At 39.7% G+C, this 23,511-nt stretch overlaps 1 protein-coding gene across 2 annotated transcripts in view; it reads left to right on the top strand.

The window, feature by feature from the left end:
* LOC143432212 (QRFP-like peptide receptor) overlaps positions 1-23,259 on the top strand; it is a 106,766-nt gene extending 83,507 nt beyond the window's left edge. For both annotated transcript variants that reach the window (XM_076908981.1, XM_076908977.1), the window contains one exon: positions 23,250-23,259. The gene's annotated coding sequence lies outside the window, so the exon portion shown is untranslated. The remainder of the gene's footprint in view (positions 1-23,249) is intronic.
* The last annotated feature ends 252 nt before the right edge of the window (positions 23,260-23,511 follow it).

The raw sequence follows: 23,511 nt of genomic DNA, 5'->3' as shown, positions 1-23,511 counted from the left end.
TTCAACCAACGAGTACCATTGTTCATTTCCTGCATAACACTTTTTACGATGCTTATCATTCTCTGCTGTCTAAGTTTCAGCTGTTTCTTCTTTTCCTGTTCGTACTTTATCATCTATTTTCGATTCAGAAAGAAGATATTTAAAAAATCATACTTAATCGTACTTGGAAATCTTCTTCTATTAGAGAAGAGAAGAAGAACTAACCTTATCGAAAATTGTGGTATCAATTGGCAATGTTTCACTGATAAAGTGGCTCAATTTTAATCTGCAAAACACCAGTTTTCATTAGGCTCCTTTTAATCATTTCATTAGGATCAATTGAACAGAACCTTAGAATTTTTTTAGCACGAATCTCCTTTCGAAAAGTCGTTCTTTCTTCCAAATGGCAAGTATAATTCCATTTTTTATGCGATAGGGTGTTCTAAAACATCGTCAAATTAAAATTTCTCTCTCTCTCTCTCTCTCTCTCTCTCTCTCTCTCTCTCTCTCTCTCTCTCTCTCTCTCTCTATGTATCTTTTATTAGCTTTATTAAATTATTATTTTACTTTCAATTTAATCAAAGATGCAATAAACTGGTATTCTTTGTAACGATGCAAATGCTCCTCCCGTTCTTTTCTTTCTTTCTTCATTCGAAGTGCCTTCAACTTCGACCATTTTGTAAAGGTGCAATCTATAGTGAGGTAACTGTATATAAGTACTATATTTAAATATTATTGGCCGTACACGTCATAGGACATTACAAGCAGATTTGCCAGTTTTTTCCGCACTAGTGACTTTCTTCGTTTCTGGTACGAAGTATACTTCATTTCCGCCAGTCCTCTATTTGCAAAATTAAGAGGTCATTTAATATGCTTGCTTCTTCGATAAGTTACTTTAGAGATAATCTCTGACCTTCTCGGTTTCAGATTCATCGCCCTGTCCTAGTCCTGTGTCCGCTGTTTTACTAATCTCCTGACGTCTTTTTAAACCTACTAACCCTACATTGTAATGCAAGGGCAATACTCGTAAATACTTAACTCTGTCTACAAAGATGGTGAATTATAAAGCTCACCATTCCAGGTTCCACAGCTCTCTCTTTCAAGTCTAGCTCTGGTTTTCTCATCATAGAAACATCCATAATCTTGCGGAAAGAATTTTTTCTTTGAAATATTTTCGCGTACTTCCTGCATAATTGTCACTTTTCTAATATACTTCAGAGTTTTGTTAGAATATCGATTCGTATAAATTAAAAAAAGTAGACAAACGATAAAATCGAATAATAACAATATATTGATAAGTATTTTTCTGTAATCCATATTTTTTACCTTACAATTTCCTTACAATCTTTCTATGAAATCGCAAACCTAAATCGACACTATTTACGGATTTTATTTATTTAGCAATCGTAGAACGACGTACAGACGTACAGACCATTTTTAAATAACCATTTTCTTGAAGTCTAACCATGCAATTACAGTAGATGCAAAACTTTTCGTTTATAGCTTCGCGCAAACATTATTACAGCAAAAAAGGTTCTGTGGTATAAATTGTATTATAACGAAAGAATAAAGTATTTCATATTTTAAAATGTCCGATGAGATATAGAAACAAGTTTAAATGAACATCCGCGCTATCATTGGTAACAATAAAAGAGAGAAATACTCTATCTGCTAATCTATCGTTAATTAATTTTCGAAAATTTCGAAAATGTGACGCATAAAATACATGTACCTAAATTAAATACATTAGCGTAAAATTAAATAAATAAATTTTACAAAGTATCTTCGTAAACGCTAGTCGTTTCTTCCACTACTAGTTGATAACGTCATTTTCTTTAATGTTTGTCAAATTTTTTATTTGAAAAAACCAACTTGTTGCGCCATCTCTGCAAAAAGTGATCAAACTGGTCAAAACTTAATTTCAGTTCTCTTCGAAAAGATCACGCAACGAATCTATCAGCAGTAGTTTCCCCCAGCGTCGATAACGATCTTTACGTGTGATATAGAAAGATAGATATTGTGACGTCGAGTATTTAAAGCAGTACCATTCATAAGACGAGATCCATAAAATCACCTGAATGTGAATTATTGTAATAGCGATAGCCAAGCAATCACGAAGAAAACCCCGTGCGAATGAAAAATTAAACAACCATTTTTGTCCAGGCAACCGAAATATCATTGTCTTACCATATTAAAACTTTAGTATAGGAACCCTCTGTACCACCAATAGTTAAATCAGTCTGTCTCTGAGTTTACCTTGAGCAGGACCGGCAATCTACCCAAGTATTATTATCTCGATCGTAATTATTCCTAATTCTTACTATATCTAGCTTTAACCTTATGTCGGTAAACGATTGTATTGCATATTCATTGTATAATAGATTTATTTTATACTTAGATAGATTATGTTATCTTACATTTTTTCCCCAAATACTCTGAATTTTATTATCATATCATAGTTTCCATTCTTGTACCTGTTGCCGGAATCTCAGCTTCGAGAGTATAATCATGCGTAATTACCGATTGGCTCAAAATATTATAAATCGGGGACATGAGGGGAGTACCATTATCTTGAAATCGCGAGCTGAGACGTAACAATATTATAAATCATATATTAATAAAATCAATTATGCAATGTATCATTGCACACAATATACACTCTCTTCTCTATCAATGTCTCGGTAATTATCGAATAATTATTGACGGAGGCGTGGCTTCCGTGAAGTCGTGGTTTCCCGATGGAAACTGATGGGCATTTAATTTCAGCCCCCATCATGAATAGTTTAGTTTCCTTCGCTGTCGATAACGATGTGCGATCATTTTTAGCGCTGCTTGAAGAGATAGCGCCACCTATAACAATTTTACAGGTGTACCTTTTTATCTGCCCCTTTCTGTTTTACTAAGTTTTTGAGCGTTTGGTTTATATTCGTATATTATATATATAAAACAAACGAATTACAATTAAACATTGTTTTAGTAAAAAAATATGATAATCAGCTTAAAAGTAGTATACAACGATAATATAAAGTTAATATTCTAATAAACTATCCTCTTCTTTTGTCTGAATCGTACGATTTTAGAGCAATACCGAACGAAGAAATCGTTAAGAAAAATCCTTAAAGAGTCTGGTAACGGAAAAAAAGGAATAATGGGCTAATCAACATATTAACAATACTACTAACGTATTCAAACAGGTTTTAATAAATATTGTATAATATCCCAGACGGTGATATAACAAATACAGGTGCTTAAAAATGCATTAGGGAAGTGGTCTATCTTCTATCTCGTCGGCAATGGTTGAACCACGGACGATTGTATCACTTGTATTATTCCTGTTATCATGGTTCAACTGATTTCTCGTTGGCAACGCGTAGCTGAAGCTTTAAGATTAAGATGTCAGCGCTCCTCTCCCTTGAATGTCTGATGCTGAACACGTCGAAATGCTCTTCACCTTATCTAATAAAATTAATAAAAATAAATTTAATTCAACACTCCTATTTACATAACAGGAAATATTAATTCTGCCATAAAGTCGTAAATATAAAGTTATCGACATTTCTAGATCGATACATATCGAATGAATCTAAAGTGTCCTTATATAATCTAATAGTTGGAAACGATGTAAAAGTTAAAAAATTATCTTATTATTCCTAATATTCCAATTAGTCTTTGAAATTCAAGACTTTCTCTTAGGATGCCATCTTAATCGATCGAATAATTATTAAATAATCAGAAATAATTTGAAACAAATGTAATGACTGTGATCAAATCAAATTTGCATAGATCTGTATAGATTCCACTCTTTCACATTTTTTTATTCTCCATCCATTCGTGTTTACGATGTAAACTGTTTTTTTGTTTTTTCTTTTGGAACGATTATTGTATATTTTAATGTGTCTAACTTCGGGATGAAAAACTATGGCTAAGATCCGCGTTCTTTAATATAATTATTGCATAAGTAAGTCGAACTATTTTAAAGGTCGTTGGACCACCTGTCCATTAGAAGTATTTTGTTGCAGAGATCGGAAGTGAATACATGCGATCGATTGATTCACTCCGAAATCCCGATTGAAAAAATGATTGTGAAAAGTAATAAACATACAATTGCATTAATCACCCAGAAACAATCACAGCAGACCTGAAAAAAAAAGAAAAAAAAAACAGTCTCTATCAAGCACCGAGGCCCTTAAAAGGGCAGTGGACGTGTTAAATCTTGGACAAACAGAAGCACCTTCCTCGAACATCCGAGCACTAAGAACGATGGCAAACACCCCAGAAAATGAGAAGGTTCGATCCTCTAAATTAACCTAGACGGTAGACATGGTATTACATGGGCCCTGCCTTCCGTTCGGTTCCGCGATTGCGGCGAGATCTCGTGCCAGATGGAATCGTAACAGAAACTGGCCGAGGATAATGATGCACCGGACGATTACACACTGGCTGCGCCGAATGTATAATTCATACGTGTACTACGAACTTTGAACCGGCGCCTTCCTCGGTCTCACCCGACGCCGACCGCGGAAGAAGGGGTTAGGGAGGAGCGCTGTAATTGCGCGGTTCTTTCCCCGCTCTCTATTTCTTCTTTTACCACCGCTCTTGCCACACACGTCACACGCCTCTGTCCCTGGGATATTTTAGTACTCGATCCTCGCGAGCTTTCGCCCCTTGGAAATTACTAGCGGATTATGGAAGCCGGTGAGTGCGCTACCGGTCTTATTTAGAAATCTCGAATACTTCATTCGTTTCACGTCGCGTTTTCTTCTCGTTTTACGTTATCGAGAAGCATTGAAGCGAAGTCCGTCGTCAGAGTCGGAATTAGCGCGTAGAGGTGGTCAGTAGTTGCTTTTCATTTTTTCTATTTTAATTCATTTTCTCCCCTTTTAAATGCTCTGAAAACGTTGAATGTTATAGAAAATCGTTTATTTTATTAAAAATCGTTTACGCGTTGAGAGTGATCGCGCTAACAAGAAAGCAATGTAATGTCCAATTATAGTAGATTTAATTTGATTATTTGCGACATTGTACGAGAACAGTATGTTTGCAATATGTTTGCTACGTTTGTAGGAATTCGCGATCCTTATTATAAAAATAAAATTGGTCACCAGTTGCTATAAGAGTAATATGAAACATACAGTGAGAACAAAAGATTTTAAGATGGAAGTACTGTTAATGAATATTCAGACAGTAAACCGGAAATAGTAGCTCTAACGCGCGATAACCCATAAAAAAGCTCCTCTAGCAGCCATATGTCGGATAATTTCGTAGATCGATGGAGAATTTCACGGAGCAACTGACACCCCTATAGATAATCCCATAAGCGGAGGCTGTCTCTCTCGGTGGAATTATTAATCGACATCCAATTGGCTGTTAATAATTTTCCAATTTACAGTCGGTTGCTTCACAGGGAATCGTCGCATAAAATAATTTCGACACCTTGTTTTCATCGTGTTTCGCTCAGGCCATGAATGATTCATCTTTTATTTTCCGATCGCCTTGCAACCGGGGAAACCATACAAGATCACACCGTGCAGGGATAAAAATTGAGGAAAATATTATAATAAGAAAATCACGGCAACGATTAATAACTTTTCCCAGAAAAAGGGAAACAAAACAATTGTTATGAAATTACATTGAAATTTGCTACATGAAAAATATGCGTAAATAAATAATGTTACAAATAAAATTAATCAACGATACGTAGCATGCACAAGTTTATAAAACAAACAATAAACACTAAAAGTTTGAGAAAAACTAGACTCGGATTAGGATTCCATGGAAATGAATATTGTATATTTATTATAGATATCGTCGGGATAGAAAGATGTAGAGCTTAGTTGTCGATTGTTGGACACGCGCTCCCTTAGTAGGGAGTCGGAAGAAAGCGTTCGAACAATTTCACCTGAGAGATCTCAGTGGGTGATTCGGGAATGTTGGGGGAATGGGTCGCGCGACACGGCACGCGCCCCTTGTCAAACAGTTCCAAACATTTTCAAAATATCTCACAATCCAGTCGCGATAGTCTCTCTCTCTCTCTCTCTCTCTCTCTCTCTCTCTCTCGTCGAGGCTATTTGTCAAGCGTCTCGAGGGGGTGGCGAACTCTCTTTCCATCTCGAACAGAGGGTCGCGTGGCCAAACAGAAGTCGCTCGCCTCTTTCCTCGGATCGGTGATCGTAAATCAACCGTTCAAAGTGGTGGGTGGGACGGACGCGTTCCGTCTCCCGTGGACGACGTGACGAAAACCGAGGATCTTGGTGAAAATCGTCTGCTCTGTGCGACGATTTGCCCTAGAGACCCAGTAGCCCTAAATTTTCGAGAATTGTGCCGACCATGAGAGCTTCTCTCCCAAAACTTTCCATTTTTACGGCTAGCTGGGAAGCACAATGAAGGCATCCCGCCACGCGAACTGCCTGGTATTATCCACGTCGGACTGCGATCGCTACCGGTGTGTTCGTACGGGTTATAAACCCATAAATTCTCCCTTACTTACTTGGCCCTTCGGACGTGTATCCGTTGACAGTGGTGTCCTCGATTTTTCAAGGGCACAAGTACGACTCGAAATATTCATTACGAATACTCGTGTGGATGAGAAATTTGAATCGAGCGGAAATAAAAAAAATGGAAAGAATAATTGAAATAAAAAATTGCACATTTGAAGAAGTCTTCTCCATTTCTATTTGTTTAAAATGACTAGAATAGAAAAAAAAAGTATATGGATAATGTGAGAATTCGAGGAAACGAATCTAGTTAGAAATAGTTTAGTCCAGGTATGTATCGTAGATAGAGAAACTTTCTCCGGTGGGGCGGGAGTAAAAATCCATTTCGGTTACCGAACGGAAGCGGCGGTCACGCAACAGTCAGCGTATTATCGATGCACACGTGCCTTTTGTGAAAAAATTCCGCCGTGTAGACCGCCGTGGCGACCATCGAAGGGGCACGGGGGCCGCAAAACCGCCACGAGGAGAGGTGTGACGCGTTACAGCTGGTTAAACAGCTGTACAGGAGAAAGATAGCCGTGAATGCCGCGACAAATTTCAATACGAGCCAGATCAGAAAACTGCGTACGAAATTGGATCGGTCCTACGCCTACGACTCCCTCTTTCCAATATATTTTTCTCCTTTATTCTCTATTTTGTCTTAGATTCGAGGTGATTTGAAGGGATAGGGAAGGAGGATTCACCGGACGGGACAATGGAGCGGACAGTAGGTCAGCAGAGGCTTCGGCAGAGGACTAGGGGCACCGCAACGTCTCGTAAATTTTATTGGCGCACGGTAGCCGATGGTTTTTCATGAAAACGACCTTACGGTAGCCACATCTCGTGGCCAGCCGAGAACACGAATTTTTCACGTTTTATTGCCGGCTGAGGTGGACGGAGAATCGAGATTCGGCTACCCTGACATTGCACCGGTGTAAATCAACTCTACTCTACGCTCTGAAGAACTTGTAGTAAAAGACGACTTGTTGAAACATTTAATATGCTGCGATCATTTTCATATGGAGTAAAGTGTAAATTATACCAGTGGTTGTACAAGGTAGGTCAGCTTACTAAATATTGTGTAAAACGCTTCTCAAAAGTTTCAGTTTGAAGAGAAATCTGGCAAGAGAATATTATACGTATAATGATCGTAAAACATAGAGTTATATTCACCAAGTTCGAAACGGGTGCCGAGAAAGCTGCTCGGTCATGGTTTGGAAAAGAACGAACGGGATTTTTAGAGGATCCTAGTAATTAGTATCATCGGGAACGCGTTAATGTGTAATGGTAATGGCTCCGCTCTCTCACTTCGATATCCTTCGATGATTTTATTGTCAAAATTGGTTTTTTCCCTATTTATATTTCAATAATTCTATTTCTATGAAATTTATTGTTAAACGATATTCCATTTGGTTATTCTTCGAAGACGTAGTCGGCCTATTTTGCGAGGCATTTTCGAAAGTTCGCGTTCGTTTCGCGGGACCCTTGTCCTCGAAGTCGAAAAGATGAGAACTGACAATTTTCGGACATTTCACGGGACTTAGCTATAAAATTGGCCATAAATACAATCATAAAGTCCCATTTGATGTCCTTCGGGGCACGGCTAGGCCTGCCTGGGCTTGCCTGGGCCTGCCTGGGCCTGCTTGTTCTGTCGTCTCCTTTCTCCCTCATTTGCAAATAAATTTCCATCTTCGAGAAAATCTTTCTCCGCAAACACTAATATTATCGATCCTTGTATCGCTGATATTACATTTATTAATGAATTTTACCTGAATTTTGAGACATTTTGTTAACAATATTATAATATACAAATTATAATAATTGTAAAAAATAAATTGTAATAATTCTTTTTAAATATAACGGACACATGTTACGCAAATTAAAAGGGGAATAATTATGTTAATTACATACAGGTATTAATAAGTAGCTTGCATATTTAATTTGTATGTCACGGATTGAATAGTTTATAGTAATTTCTTAAAATAATATTTTATTATGTAATTAATTAATACGAGAAAAGTATCCAAGAGTTATTTACCATTGCAAATGAACCACAAGGGGTGGCAGGTAATTCGATGATTTGTTCACTTAACTCGCAGAGGGTATCGACGATGCACGCGTTAACTTTCGTGACGTTCCTTCCATTTTTTCTATCGCAATAGTCCAATTCTATACCAACATATACATTTCACTAGTCTCTCCAGTTTTCAAATCTTAATTACTAAATATACGTAACTGTTTTCTTTTGCCACAGAATCGTCATTATACGTAACGTTTTCACTATCATTCTCCTCTCGATCGTTCATTTGACGCTTAAACTCGGCTGTTTTAAGATTCACAGACATGACAGATGGAAAACCACACGTCGTGTAATTACGCCGTCGGTTTGTCGATTGCGCGTTCAAATAATCCTTCAGTTTCTTCAGTTCCATTCGTTTCTTTCTCCCAGCGAGCTCAGCCAGCGTGGCTACTCGTACGAGAAAACTGTCGAACGATTGATCCTTCATAAATTTGATCAACCGACTCTAACAGAAATAAATTGTACGCAACCTCTGTGCACCGCTGAAACCGTTTGCTCCGATTTCGTTCCCAGGAATGTCCGTTAGACACGGAGAATAAATTAAATGAAGCCTGATAGTTTCTCCAGGGAGAATGGCTCCGACACCGTGGTTAGGATGTATATCCATGGACGACGGTAAAAGTGGGAAAGCGTACTTTTGAGTAAGCAGAGACTGATTCGTCAATGTTAACTCTGTAGAAATTGATTCGTGAGTGTAAACGTGTCCCAAATCAATGTTTGTTGGTTCTGAAAAATGAAATTATGACAAATTTTCTTCTTTTCTCTTTTTCTTTTTTTTTTTTACCTATGATTAGACCATGACAAGCGGTCAAACTGGCAAGAATTTTCGCTATCGATGCCGGTGGCTTTTCTGGCTCCTGGGACAAAATTTCCACTTGGATTGGAAATTCGAGCATGTTTAACGACGGATTGTAATATCTACTATCGAATGTTCTATCAATTTGTTTGAAGTTTATTGAAAAAGAAAGTGTTGATAATTTGATAAATTGAAAAATTCACTGTTTTCTTCTACCGTTTGGCATTTGCGACGATGCTTGACTCAGGCATCAGTCTTACAGTAATTTTGCGAGGTATTCCAGGTTGTAGAACCGTAGATTTCGGATACACTGATATTTGTCTTCGTAAACACCCTGGCGTTTTTATGATAACTTCCACAGTGGAACTACCTGAAACTTACTTCGGTTCTTCAATTACTCGCATACTTAATAACTCGTTTTACTCGAATAAAAAGATACCAGTGTTGATAACGTTGAAGATTTGCTGACAAACATCCGAATCGATCATTACAATGCCAAGATCAACGCACGGTGGATCCAACTGAATTTGATAACCAGTGACTTCCGCCCAAATTGGAACGTTCTATTTGAAAGATATTCGATGTTCAGTTCAGTTTGTGTTTCATAGCCTATCATTTCTATGACGAATTGGAAACCAGAGACCTGCTTGCCAAACACTCTGTTGTCGGTCAAAAAGTAAACTTCCATTATTTCTTGATGCAAGCCAACGTATCTTGGTCGAAACGAAACGTTCAAATTGCATTTGAATTTTGTCGGGACTTCGATTCGATACGTTGTTCGAGACTCTTGACCATTTGAAATATCCTTGCCGATGTTTTCTACATTCGTGGCTTCAAAAAAATTTCATAAGAACACGTTAATCTCTCTCTCTCTCTCTCTCTCTCTCTCTCTCTCTCTCTCTCTCTCTCTCTCTCTCTCTCTCCTTGTATCGCTGATATTACATTTATTAAATCGTCAGAGGATTTAATTTGAAAAGTTAAAAAGCAGAGAGCAACACGAGTTCGACAATGGAAGTGTGCTCAAAAGTTTTTATTCAGCGAACTTTTTTCCATCGTGGTAGCAGTAAATCAAGAAATGCAAGGTCTCGCCCTCGAAAGATGGGCGAGAAGAGGGAGCCCTTTCACGATGAACGAGCGAAATCGTGGAATCCACGACCGATTTCCTATGGTCGGACGACGGCCACACGCCGGCCACCATCGGGTACCATCGGGTACCTCCATAAACTCATCAACTCGTAAAAGTTGATTTTCGCTGGCATTCCTGAACGGACGACCTCGTAAATCATAACGCATACATACGGATTACTATAATATCTATACGGGAGGAGGATTCATCGATTTTTCTCTTTCAATGGAATTTCTTCTTCTTAATTCTTCTCTTCTATTTCTAATGTTAAAGCACGTCCGTTTTATATTGTCTAATATTCGTATTTGACTATTTTCGCAAATTTTCCTGACAATCACGTGATTAAACGTACCCTTCTAGTGATCGATCAAATTTTATAGTAGAATAAGTCGAGTACAAGCGTTAAAATCATTTGAAATTTACTTAAGACGGTAATAATATGATTTTATTTCATATAAATTATATAATTTATTTTCGATTTTAACATCTTCTAGTGGTTTAGCTAAAATTTCTCACTTTTCGAGCACACTAACCATTTAGTCGAGCATAACAAAATAAATAACCAAAACAGTGTACTAAGCGTCAAGTAAACGATAGAATTTCAGATTGTATGCCATTATATTATTATTTTATTCTCAATAGAACTGTACTGAAAACAGAGCTCGTGTGTTCACGTTCACTTGACTTGACGACTTTTCATTAATGCAACAATAATAGAACGAGATACTCTACATCGAAAGCAGAGAGTAATAAAGTTGTAATTAATAAAGAGAAGAGAATCGTTCTCGGTGAAGCGCGGGGTCGGAACAAAAGTGTAACATTTCCAAGGAACCGTAACACCCACGTCGAAGCCCGAGCTCGGTGGTGGGGTCCCTTTGGCCAGCCTCCGTAACGCCCACAACTCGTTCACGATCGAGCTTAATACATGCGTATGTGCGTCTGTCAGTCTGCTGGTGGGGTTGGACATCGAATTGAATAGTGGGGGATAAATAAATAGACTCCGCGTTAATTATCCTCTGTACATTATTTTAATCCACTGGAAATCAAGGCATCGTCCACAGTGGAAGTCGAAAGTGAGTAAAATTGTAGAACATGTGATTAACATTTTGACAAAAGTTCTCTTTTCTCCTTAACAAAGTAACTTTAAAGTAAATATACTTTAATCTCTAATTTGAGATCTAACGATCGTTTCAAGTGATCGAATTAATTTTAGAAACTATTCAACCGTTAAGCAATAGCATAATTCAAAAAATTTGTTTAAGTTGAATAAGAATAATAGTTTTAATGAAATTTTTAAGAAATTTTTAAGCTACCCAATTGAAATTAATACAGCACTGTGGTAACTTAATCGTTGGTTAATAATTGGTGAAAAATTCAGGGAGTTTACGCGTGCCGTGGTAAAAAAAAAGTAGTAAAAGATCGGACACGCGCGGTAACGGAAGGATAATCGTAAATCGGAGCCGGGATCGGGATCGGGATCGGGATCGGGATCGGGTAATAAACGCCCGTAAAACTGGCATCGTAAAACGCGCGAAAGGTGATTGTTAGGGCCGGTGAAAATCATGTGGCCGGAAATTTATGATAGCTCGTCTACGCGCGCGCGCTCGACCAAGGCCTCGAGGAACTTTACGCGGACACCGTAAAACCGTTTATACGAATAATGGTTATACGACCGGTCGCAGAGTGAAAACTGGAGCTGATTATTAGCCTGCAGGCCTGATTTCACCGTGAATTATGACTAATTGTCAGAGGCAACCGAGTCGATTGGTTCCTCGTTCCACGGGGTTGCTGCTTTGGACGTCCGTTTTCGAGAACTACGGAACGGGATAATATATAATATATATTGTAGAATGATATGAGTTTTAGCGATTCTAAGGCTTGCGTTGATTATCACAATACGATTACGCCAATACGTAACTAGCAACGTTGAAAATGAACTTGTTAAACGACATAGCACCACGGAGACAGAATAAAGCGTAAAAGCAACCGCAAGGCAATTATCCATCGTTCGCACTGGGCGAAGAAATTGGGAAAAAGGATTAGCGGTATTTAATGGGCGTGGGTTTGCGTTTCGGTAGCGGGTATTCGGAATTTCTGAGGAGTTTGCAATGAATCAATTGGTTGTAAATCAGCCTCGCGTCACGCGTGTCCACGATGTCCACGTTAGTGCGGAACAGTCGAGGTACGAACCGGACAGGGATAAAGAAAATTCTCTTCTGTTCGTCGTAGCCATTATTGGCCCCGTGGGACCGGTTAATGGATGTCCACCACAAGCGGTCACATAACAGACAAGAGGATTATGGGATTAACCACGAGAGAGGCAAACGTCGGGATTAGGCGGACTGTTGGTATTCTGTTCGCGCTGCGAATTGGCTAAACTTTCGATGTAATCTGGTTAGTGCTGCTGTTGCCGCCGACGACTCTGAAAGATCTCATCCACGACAACGGTTCCCGCAAATGTTTTGCTAACACAGGATTAGAGTGGCAATGCGAACGATAAAATGATGCGATTCGCGATATTAACTGAACTATTTGGTATATGGGTGATCTTTGTTTTGCATTTGTTTTTTTATTTTTATATATATATTTATTTGTTGTCGTTTGCTGTTGGTAGATCGATAATTCATTGATGTAATATGTTTTGTATGTGATGTAACTCGAGATCGTTTATTGCTGCTTAATAGCTGCGCGGAGTTAATATCCGGACAGACCACGACGTACATATTATGCAGATACGGTGCATATTCTATTTACGTTGCGTTACTGTGACTGGTGAATACCAAAAGATTCTTCTCCGCTATACTTACATAGAATGGAACAGACTAACTGAGGAGGATTCATGGAACGAGTAATTAGGTTGAGTGATTTGTTTCGGCACCTAATGCGGCAGTTGATGGAAAGTGGAAAAGTCTCGGTACCGCTTGGTAAGCGGTAGGAAAGGGTTGACTGGAGAAGCAAAGGCGAGAATACACTTTGACGGGAGCGTAAGTGAGCGCAATTAGGCTGGTAGGAAGTTTCCACGGGGAGATAGGCGAGGCGAACGCGCGTTACCACGGATACATTCTCCGCAGAAAGCGTATCCTCATTAATTGCCACTAATAATAGGTGAGCAGAGCGGGGCATCACCGACACGTGGTTTTGCTTATTTATAGTCACCGGGTCGGGCTTTACACCTGATGGCATCCGTGAAAACGGCGGAACATAAACCCGCAAATTGAGACATTTCTGCCGAATCTAGGCTTGACTGATGCACACGCTTCGTGCCTTTCCTCGTGTTATATTTATTTTATCCACCGTTGTTGCGTCCGTCGAAAAGCAACTAAAGCATGACACGCGTCTCACTGCTGATTTTGATTAGATTTTTCGAAAAAGAATGGACATTGAACGCGTGGTAGAGTAGTAGAGTAGTAGAGAGATCTTTCGCGGAGGGTGTGAAAAGGTAAAGGTAATGCCGGGTAAAGGGAAACAAAAGCAAGGGTGCTCGCGGAGTCGCCTCTTCACGTGCGGCGATTCGAAAAAGTTTCCTTAGAGAGGTGTTCCTATGGCGAACGGTCATCAATCTTGCCGCGATTTCGTCCCCGAGCCTGGACACCGAGGCACGAAATCCAATTTTCTTCGGTGGGGGAATAGCGAGAGGATCAGCGGGGCACCACCGATCGCGCCGACCAATTGGCTCCTAATTTAAGGATGGCCTCGAACAAAAAAGCGGCGTAATTTCGTGGCTGGTCCAGCCGAACGGCCAGTCGTAGCTGCAAAACTGCTCGTGGCGCGGGAATGGCTTCGCTGTTGATAAATTAATTTGCACCGGAAACGGCTGACAAGGAAATGACGCCATTACATGCTACTGGCTCGTACCGCCGCTCCTTTGTTCTCCTACTCTGTCAACGATCTTTCTTCTCCTCGATAAATAGAATCTGCAATCGATCGAATAATCGTGAAAGATTATTAAATTCAAATAACAAATAGCACACGTAATTTTTGGATAATCATAATTGCCAAGTAAACGCGTAAAGGTACCACGGTAACGAAACTGGCTCGTTGTCACGTATTAGTGTGTGACACATTCTTTCTGACATACAGTGCTGGACAAAAGTATTGGCACAGCATGATTGTTATGATAAAAATGCTTATAACTATGAAACAAATTGTTAAAAAGGAAAAATTTGTTTACACGTTTATTTATTTATTATTCTAGATTATTATTTAACAGAAACAGTAATATAAATAAAGTGATATGCGAAATAATAACAAAAACATATTTATTGAGCGTTTTAAGCATGGACAAAAGTATTGGCACAAATGATTGAAAGTACTTAGAAATTAAAAATTAATATTTGGTTGGCCCTCCATTCCTCATGATAACTTCCTTCAATCGTTTTGGCATTGAAGTTACCAATTTTTTTGTAAAATCCGGCTCTATATTGTTCCATTCTTGTAAAATAATAGCTTTTAATTGGTTTTTGTTTGTTATATTATATTTTCTAATTTTTTTTTCTAATTCATTCCAAACATGTTCGATGGGATTCATGTCTGGACTCTGGGGTGGGGTATTTAATGTATGTGCGGTATTGTAAACGATCCATTGTCGTACAATATAGGCAGTATGTTTTGGATCATGGTCTTGTTGAAAATAAAAATCACGCGGGAGATTTAATTTATTAGCACTTTTAAATAAATTTTCCTTTAATATATTTAAATATACATATTTGTCCATAATCTCATCTATGAATACTAATTCGCCAACCCCAGACGCTGCAATGGAACCCCATACCATGACTCCACCTCCTCCATGTTTCACAGTGGCTTGTAAATGTTGTGGATCCATTTCCGTATTTGGCTTTCTCCAAACTAATACTCTGCCATCTGATTTAAATATATTAAATTTAGTTTCATCTGAAAATAATACGTTATTCCAGAATGTGGGATCCTTTTTTATAAATTCTTTTGCAAATTCTTTTCTCATCTTCCGATTCTTCTTGGATATGTATGGTTTCCTTCTTGCGACACACGCAGAATATCCCGCATCTTTTAACACTCTCCGTATAGTTTTCGAACTTACTTCTTTTTTATTTTCTTCATTTAACTTTGCTCTAAGTTGTGATGAGTTTAATTTACAATTTATTTTCACTTCCTTTACAATTTTCCGTTTTTCTCTAACTGTTAACTTTGAGGGACGTCCACTTCGATTCCTACTTTTGAAATCTGATTGATTCTCAAATCGTTTTACGACACTTCTAATAGTGAATCGACTTCTATTAACACTTTTTGCTATTTCACTATAAGATTTTCGCATTTTGTGCAAATTTAATATTATTTTTCTCTCTTCACTTGTAGTTTCTTTCCCTCTTCTTGACATTGTTGCTTGTTATATTTCCTATGTTGCTAATCGACTGAACTTAAGGATGACTGTTAGAAAAAATGACTATCAGGGAATCCCCTACCTATACCATCAAGTGACAATCGGATTTTTTTCGGAGAGATACAACTACACTAAATTTTGTATAATGTGCCAATACTTTTGTCCATGCTTAAAACGCTCAATAAATATGTTTTTGTTATTATTTCGCATATCACTTTATTTATATTACTGTTTCTGTTAAATAATAATCTAGAATAATAAATAAATAAACGTGTAAACAAATTTTTCCTTTTTAACAATTTGTTTCATAGTTATAAGCATTTTTATCATAACAATCATGCTGTGCCAATACTTTTGTCCAGCACTGTATGTAAATAAAGTTGGAGAAAGTAGCGCAACTTCGTGTCCAGTCAACGATACGATTATTTTGTGTAATTAAGCGAGCGATCGATTAAAAAATATTTCTGTAATCGTTAACCTTTGAAAACCACCAATAACCAGTGAAACGAATAGTTTGGAAGGAAAATGACATTCCCTGGCTAGTTTAATAACGTGTTGGTGACGCAACACGACACGTAGTCTCTGGAGTGTGAAGGTGTTCGAACGGTCATGGTAATATGCAACGAGATGGATGGATCGTGATACGAAGAGGGAGACGGGGTGGTGGGCTCGGCAGAAATGGTGAAAAGGACGAAAGTGGGAAGGGGATCGATCGGAAGAGAAAGAAGGAAGGCGATCTCATTCCGAAACGTGAATGAGCTGGCGGCTACCTCAAACGAGAGCTCTCCTGCTTGCTCGTGCTTTTTCTTCTTTTTCCACCACGGCTCTCCACGGCACCTCTTTTTCTCTCCGTCTTTTTTCCTCTTCGTTTCTCATTTCTACCCGGCGGATTCGAGTTTTTCCTGGCCATAACAATGGCCGTCCGTCGTACCTGTTACACGGCCGGCAGAAGATCGGGATGATGCACCACCTATCTAGATAATGACTAATCAAGCCAAAGTCGGGAACGAGCCGACCTGATCGTCATTGTTTTCTCGGCGGACCATCGCCAGTGATAGCCAGGGTTAACCCCAAGATTCACCTTTTTTTTTAAATGTTTGAGAATTTCTTTGAGAACGGTTTTCAGAAATGCTGTTTAAAATATTGTTAAAGCAAAAGCCTTCAACTATGCCGATAATATAAGATATAATAAAAAACGAATTTTCCACATTTTTGCGCAAATTAATTCATTTGAATTTTACATTCGAGGAGAGAATTATTTTCAACGGTTCTGGGTAAAATGTGTAAAAAAGGTATTTATATTTATATAGCCGGAGGACGATTTAATCGAAGAGAAAGAAAAACCGGATAAAAAAGCTGCGATCTAACAGCAAACACGATGACGTACCCGAGCTAACAGGCAACAGGCTCGCGTCATCGTGCCGCTGGTTAATTAAAAGCATCGCTGCCCGAGATCGGGATCATTTGTTTAGTGATCGTACACGGAGAAGTTATCTGGCTGCTACGATCGTTCCGTGTCGGATGGCAATCAGCTACCGTATTTAACATACGAAGAAATCAGGGTAAACGGCGTGTGGAATGATGAGAGGAAGAAGAAGTATGTCAACGAATAAATGGTCTGCTCGCGCCGTTCGACGAGTGGAGAAAAATAGATAGATGAAATATATATCCTATAAAATTCAGTTTAATAATCATTGTTTTTCATATTGCAGAATATATGGATATATGGATTCAAGATGGATGATCGATAGAGACTACATGGAGATAGAATCGAGATAAAATCATTGGACGATTCTATCTGTTACACTAAAATACTCTAGCCGAGATAGTTTATCCGTTAAGTAATCGCGGTTTTTGTTCTGGCGATCTTCGATGAAATCTTCTGCGTAATTAGATTGGAAAAATGGCAAAAATAGCAAAATGAATGATTTATTTGCAACGATTTGCTTCCGTGAGAAAGTAGAAGGAAATGAAAGAAAGAAAGAATGGTCGTCGGATATTTCGCGGTTAGATCGATGGTCGGTGAGTTGGAACTGCTTGGACGAGACCATGGTTAATTACTCGGGGTCCATTATCGCGCACAATGGAGCTGAAAGGGCCAGCAATATCTTTCGAGGCAGAGGGCGAACTGTTTTTGTTTTTACCTAATTTGCCCCGACTCGACGAGGACGGTGTTTCCAGTGGCTGCGTCGAAGAGAGAGTGGGCGTGAGAGGCTGTCGCCTCAGCCGCCATTTCTCGGCCCTACCAGGATACCCATCCGCGGAAACTTGTCCAGTCATCGACGCTTGATCGAGCCGACGCGGCCGGTTCTCCACCTCTCCGCTCTTCTTCTGTCGTTCACCGTTCTGCTGCTCGTTTTCTCGGCTACTCTGGTCGCTCCTTTTTACCCGCGGTTCCACCCGTGGTGTCCTTCCTAACGGTTCACGATGCCTATCGGAAGGAAGTAAATGGTACCGTGTTCGGTGAATTTACGAATTTCAGAACGAGCACCTCCAATTTCCACGTTCGCTTTTGCCTTTTCCAAGTAGAAGAGATTTATGAAAATACATACTTACTGTATCGTTCAATATCGAAAGTGAAGAAACTTGTATATTAATAATAATATACATTTATTCGGTAATTTTATTATATTTGTTTAAACATTAAGGCTGGTCTTGTGTGCTGCAACACACGACGATTTATTTCTGCCCGTCCGAGTCATTTATATCTATTACATGGGTACGTGTATTCATATTTGCGTTTTATCCGCGCAGATTGGCTGTCTGCCGTGTAGACAAACTATTTCGGCTAAAGCATTCTTTGATCTTACACACCCTGTCGATGCGATGGGTTAGAGAAAGTTGAGAACTTGATTATCCAAATCATTCGTAACAGACGCTGTTTAACATTATCGAAACAATTCTGAATAATTTAATTCGTTTAATTAAATTCATAGTGTAGAACACACGTTTATTAATTTCTCTAGCTTGTGACCAAGTAGCTAATTGCTAGTGGTGATCAATGGCCTCTAATAAGTAATTATTAAAGTTGAAAAACATCGGGGCAACGCGGTGTATAGTAACTTTATAATGTCAGACAGCTCGGGCGTCGAAAACGTTCTCACAAAGTCAGAATTGAAGGTCTCGAAGGCGGTTAGGTATTGCGATCGGCGGTGAGAAAAAAACGGGTTGAGTACCGCTAGCCCGGTAGCCCGAAAGTTTAATTAATGATGTTGGAGTCCAGGTTCATTCATGGGCCGAAGAATTTCGAGTGTTCGCGTCCAGGCTAAAAAGGAACAAAGTCCGGCGGACTGGCCGCGGCGAAACGAGCAACGAGAGGTTCGAATAAAAATTGGGGCGCATTGTGGCTCCCGGTTCCCTTTTTCGTTATTTCTTTTCTTTTTTTCGGTGACGACCCGCTGCGCCTCCAGGGAAAATTTCATATTCTTTCGACGGTGTTATTCCTTTTTCTTCCCCCGTCCCCCTCTCTATCTTCCCCTCTTTCTTCATCTCTCGCTGTCCGTGGACGGGCTAATTCCAGAAGCTTGATTAGTTTTACCGTACAACGAGGCCTCGCGCCTGCGGCGCGTCGAAAGCCGCTCTTCATTTTCGTGCATAATGCCGGCCGTGCAGCGAGCTTGATTGACACGTGCAATCGGGGCACGCGAGATACCAGCGCATATACGCAACCGTATCGATTAATTTCGTTAGCTGCCGTTAGCTGTTCCTGATCCTTTCGTTACGTTCATCGCGAACGAGGCGTTCGAAATTTTTGTTTGCCTTCGAGAAACGAATCTTCTTCAACGTTTTTCAACATTCATTCTTCCATTAAGAAAAGTTGTCTAATTCTTCCTCGGTCTGCATCGACAGATTCCGCCGTAGTTTTACCGTCTGGCGGGCAGAAAACAGCGAAAAAAGACGCGTCGGCCGTGGATAACGCGCGAGAAAGACCTCGCGCATTCCTTGGAAATAAGAGATAAGGAAATAAGACGGTTTTCATCTCGACGAGCGGGAACGGGCAAACACGTGTGTAATACGCGTTTCCTTTTTTCCTTCCGTTATTCCACTTTCATCCCGAGGAGGAACAGAAGCTTCTAGTGTAAACAGACGAGGAAGCGAGACATTAGAGTGGAATGAACGCCCCGGGGCGTACAAAATCAGTAATCTCGCCTTCAGACGGCCCAGCCTAACCCGCGTGCACGTCCGTCCGTCTTAATGCTCCTGCTGGAACACCGCTGCGTCGCGCAAAAACGTCGCAATATCGCTTCGGCTACTCGGCCAATGGATCTACGAATCCGCCATGTCGGCGAGGACACAATCGGCCGACGTGCCCTGATTTCGGAAATTCCTCGTGAATCTGCGGTATTTCTTTTATGAAAAGTTTCTAGTGTAAATGGATTTCTACATGTTACCATAACATATTATATAATATTATATGTATATTAAAGTTAAAATTTGAAGTTGTTATTTCACATCAGAACAATACCGTGTACTTAAAGATTTTAAGAGGAAAACTTGGTTCACAAAATGGAATTGGCTGCGAGACTTTTTCCAACTACTACGAACTAACTAAAATTTCGTAGAGGAACAGTATACGCGAACGGTTAGCTTGACGTTCGTCTTCGAGGAGCATGTGCAAGTTCATGCACGGCAGAAAGAATGTAAAACGCGGCAGGAAGGAGGGGACCAGGGACAGGTAGGGAAAAAAGAGGGAAAGGGAGCCGGACACAGGTGGGTGTCGGCTTCGTTTGTAACGCGAGAGCCACGAGAGCCAACTCGGCCTTCTCCTCCTACGGTAGCCGCCACCCCCGCAAGCACGAGCGATTCGAAAAGTCGCCCTATGAAATCGAGATCACAAGGTGGTAGGATTTCTTGTTTATACAAGCTGCTAACGAGGGGATCTTGTTCCTCCCAGGACTTCCAACATGAGAAAATTCGTTAATGTAATTTGCTAAAAAGCTACAACTTCGTTCGATATAAGGGATTAGTTGACTAACTGTACTCAAGTATTAAGAATAAGAATTCGAAAAAATGCAATTTTTTAAACGAAAATTCACATGGCATTGATAGACATGCTTCGTTTTACGTCGTCCAGAATTCAAATAGATATTTCTCGCGATAGCTGACACGATTAATATAATAATCACGAATTTCACTAATAACGCGTTTAAAAGACGTTCAAAATATGGCGTCCAGAAAAAATTGAAACTCAAAGAAATCGGAATTTAATATTTTTATAATGTAATACCTGTATAATATAATAGTTCGTAAGTCATTTCGACAATTTTATCGAAAAAAATATTCTCGATTGTACAAACCTGCAGGAATTTTGATCAAACGATCATTATGAAAATATGTAGAGTGATTATCGATCCGGTGACTAGCGAATTTTCGAGTTAAAACTCGCGACCAGTTCCTATCTCGCAACGAATAGGAGCATGAAAATACCAACCGCATCGTATCTCGACCGTTTTCAATCAATCAATGCACAGAAACTATTCTCTGCGCGAACTTAATCATCAAGGTCCGCTTACACTCATCGACAGTCACTACTACCAAACGTTTTTGCGCGATTCCATCAACGCATTCCGGAAAAATTCTCGAATACGTCGATTATGAATAATGGGCGGCGCCGAAGAAAACGCCGAAGACACGATTAACTTCGTTGCGATGTCTATTCGAGAAACGGTCGACAGACATTCTGTCGATTTCTTCTTCTTTTACCGGTATTATGCGATGTAACGAAGTCGAGGACGCGTCCTGTGACATGCAGAAATCATGTCAATCTTATTCGTTTTTCAACGCGAGGATGTCCGAGGAGTTCCGGTGAAGGTGTAGTAGACGAATAGGTGAACGCGTCGCACGCGTGCACTCGCTGCGAGCTCAATGGGCCGTATCGGTATGTATCAAGGGAAGAGATGACGTTGGACGATGCGCTGGAATGTCTGCACGTGGCTTCTCAAAGTTCCTCCGCGGATTGATCGGAGGCTCGTTTCTCGCCTCGCGCCTGGCAAAATCGTGAAACGAGGGAAACGTGACGAGCAATTACGCGGCGAACTTGAACAATGGCAAAAATCGGCCAGATTTCCTTTGCGAGCCGTTGAATGCTCTTATTCTTCTTGCGGAATCAAATTTCACTTACCAATTATCCGCTTCGAGATACTGTCCAGTTCGATCATTTAATAATCAGTCATCGCTATTTAGAATATCATTATTGATATCGTTACTTACTAATATCTATCGAGATGCAAATACTGGACAACTTTCTAATCCACTTTTCATCAAATATTATAAAACATGTGAATGAATCAAAGTCGAAGTTGTCAATATTTTTTACTACTATTTTGAAAACTTGACACACCGTTTACAACACGGTTTCCATATATTGTAATATATCATGCCTTAATGAATTTGGGCAACCCTCGTTAGAAAGTTTCACTTACCACGATTTCGATCAATATAACATAAGAAATCATCCTCGTAAAGCTTTCGATCGTGGAAACAGAGTGTGACAAGAGATTCCGTAGGTACCGGTCCCCAGATTGGGGGCAAAGTGGAATTATATAGCAACGGATATCGACACGATTCCCACGAATGGCGCAGACCAACAAAAACCGCTTAAATAAGCTTGAGGACAATTTTTCTAGTTAATCTTATGAAATAGAGAGGGTACGTGGCCATCGATTTACGGTTTCTATTTGGCCGAATCATTGTCTGGCACGAGCAATCGACCCGAGGACGGTCGCCATGCTAGATCGTTCGAGTCTCTCGTCGCCTCTTCGTCACGGTTCATCGTTTACCAACCGTAGATCGTGAGCTTCTGTTTCGTTTCCAGCAATCTTATTTCCGCGACCCGTCGCAATGAAAAACGGGAAACAAACGAGAGCACGGTTCAACACACACTGAGGCGAATGTTCAACAAGTTTTCTAGAAAAATTTTGTCAAAAAATATTGTTTCGTTCGTGGTCGTGATTTTTTCAAAATTCTACAGAGATTTACCGATTTACAGTAGAAGGTAATATTCTACAAAATTTATTTTTAAAACAGATTTAAATGTAATGAATAAGTATTATACGATGTAATTTGATTAGACGTTTGCAGTTAAGCTTCTAATCGATTCGACTGTATTATCGTAATTAGTCGCAGGCTTTAATATAATTTCATATAAACTGATATTGAAAAAAATGAAGGGAAATTCCTACGCGCTATACGTGGTCGAGGTCCGAGCAACAAGTTTCCCGAATTAAGGCTGATCAGCCGGAATCGAACGCCCACGTGGCTTTGTCATACTCGTGACAAAGTAGAATTTTCAATTGCAAGATACGCCCGGCTGTACGAACCGCGGCTAATCCCACAAATCGACCGTGGAAGAGCCGGGACTCCACCAGGGTATCGAAGAAGCGACCACGCTACAAAAATTAATCATGCCCGCGCGTTAATTGCCGCGCATGATTAAGCTGCCGCGCGACAGCATAATTTTCTATATGGTTGTTTACTACCCCGTGCTCTGGCTCTATTCTCGCTCTAGTCTCTGCTTTCTCTCGTGTCAACCATCGAATAGAAGAGTTAAATATACCTTATTGTAAATTACCAGAAATTGCAATAAAAAATGAAATTGTACTTGTACAGTACGTGTTCATTAAAGATGTATCACTTCTATATTTAATCTGCGTTTCTAGCACGAGATAGGACATGCTTGTTGTGGAACAATCAAAGAGT

The sequence above is a fragment of the Xylocopa sonorina genome, unplaced genomic scaffold (assembly GCF_050948175.1).
Source record: "Xylocopa sonorina isolate GNS202 unplaced genomic scaffold, iyXylSono1_principal scaffold0059, whole genome shotgun sequence".
NCBI lineage: Eukaryota > Metazoa > Arthropoda > Insecta > Hymenoptera > Apidae > Xylocopa > Xylocopa sonorina.
The sequence above is the reverse complement of the archived record's forward strand: the minus strand, read 5'-3'. Positions and strand labels throughout refer to the sequence as shown.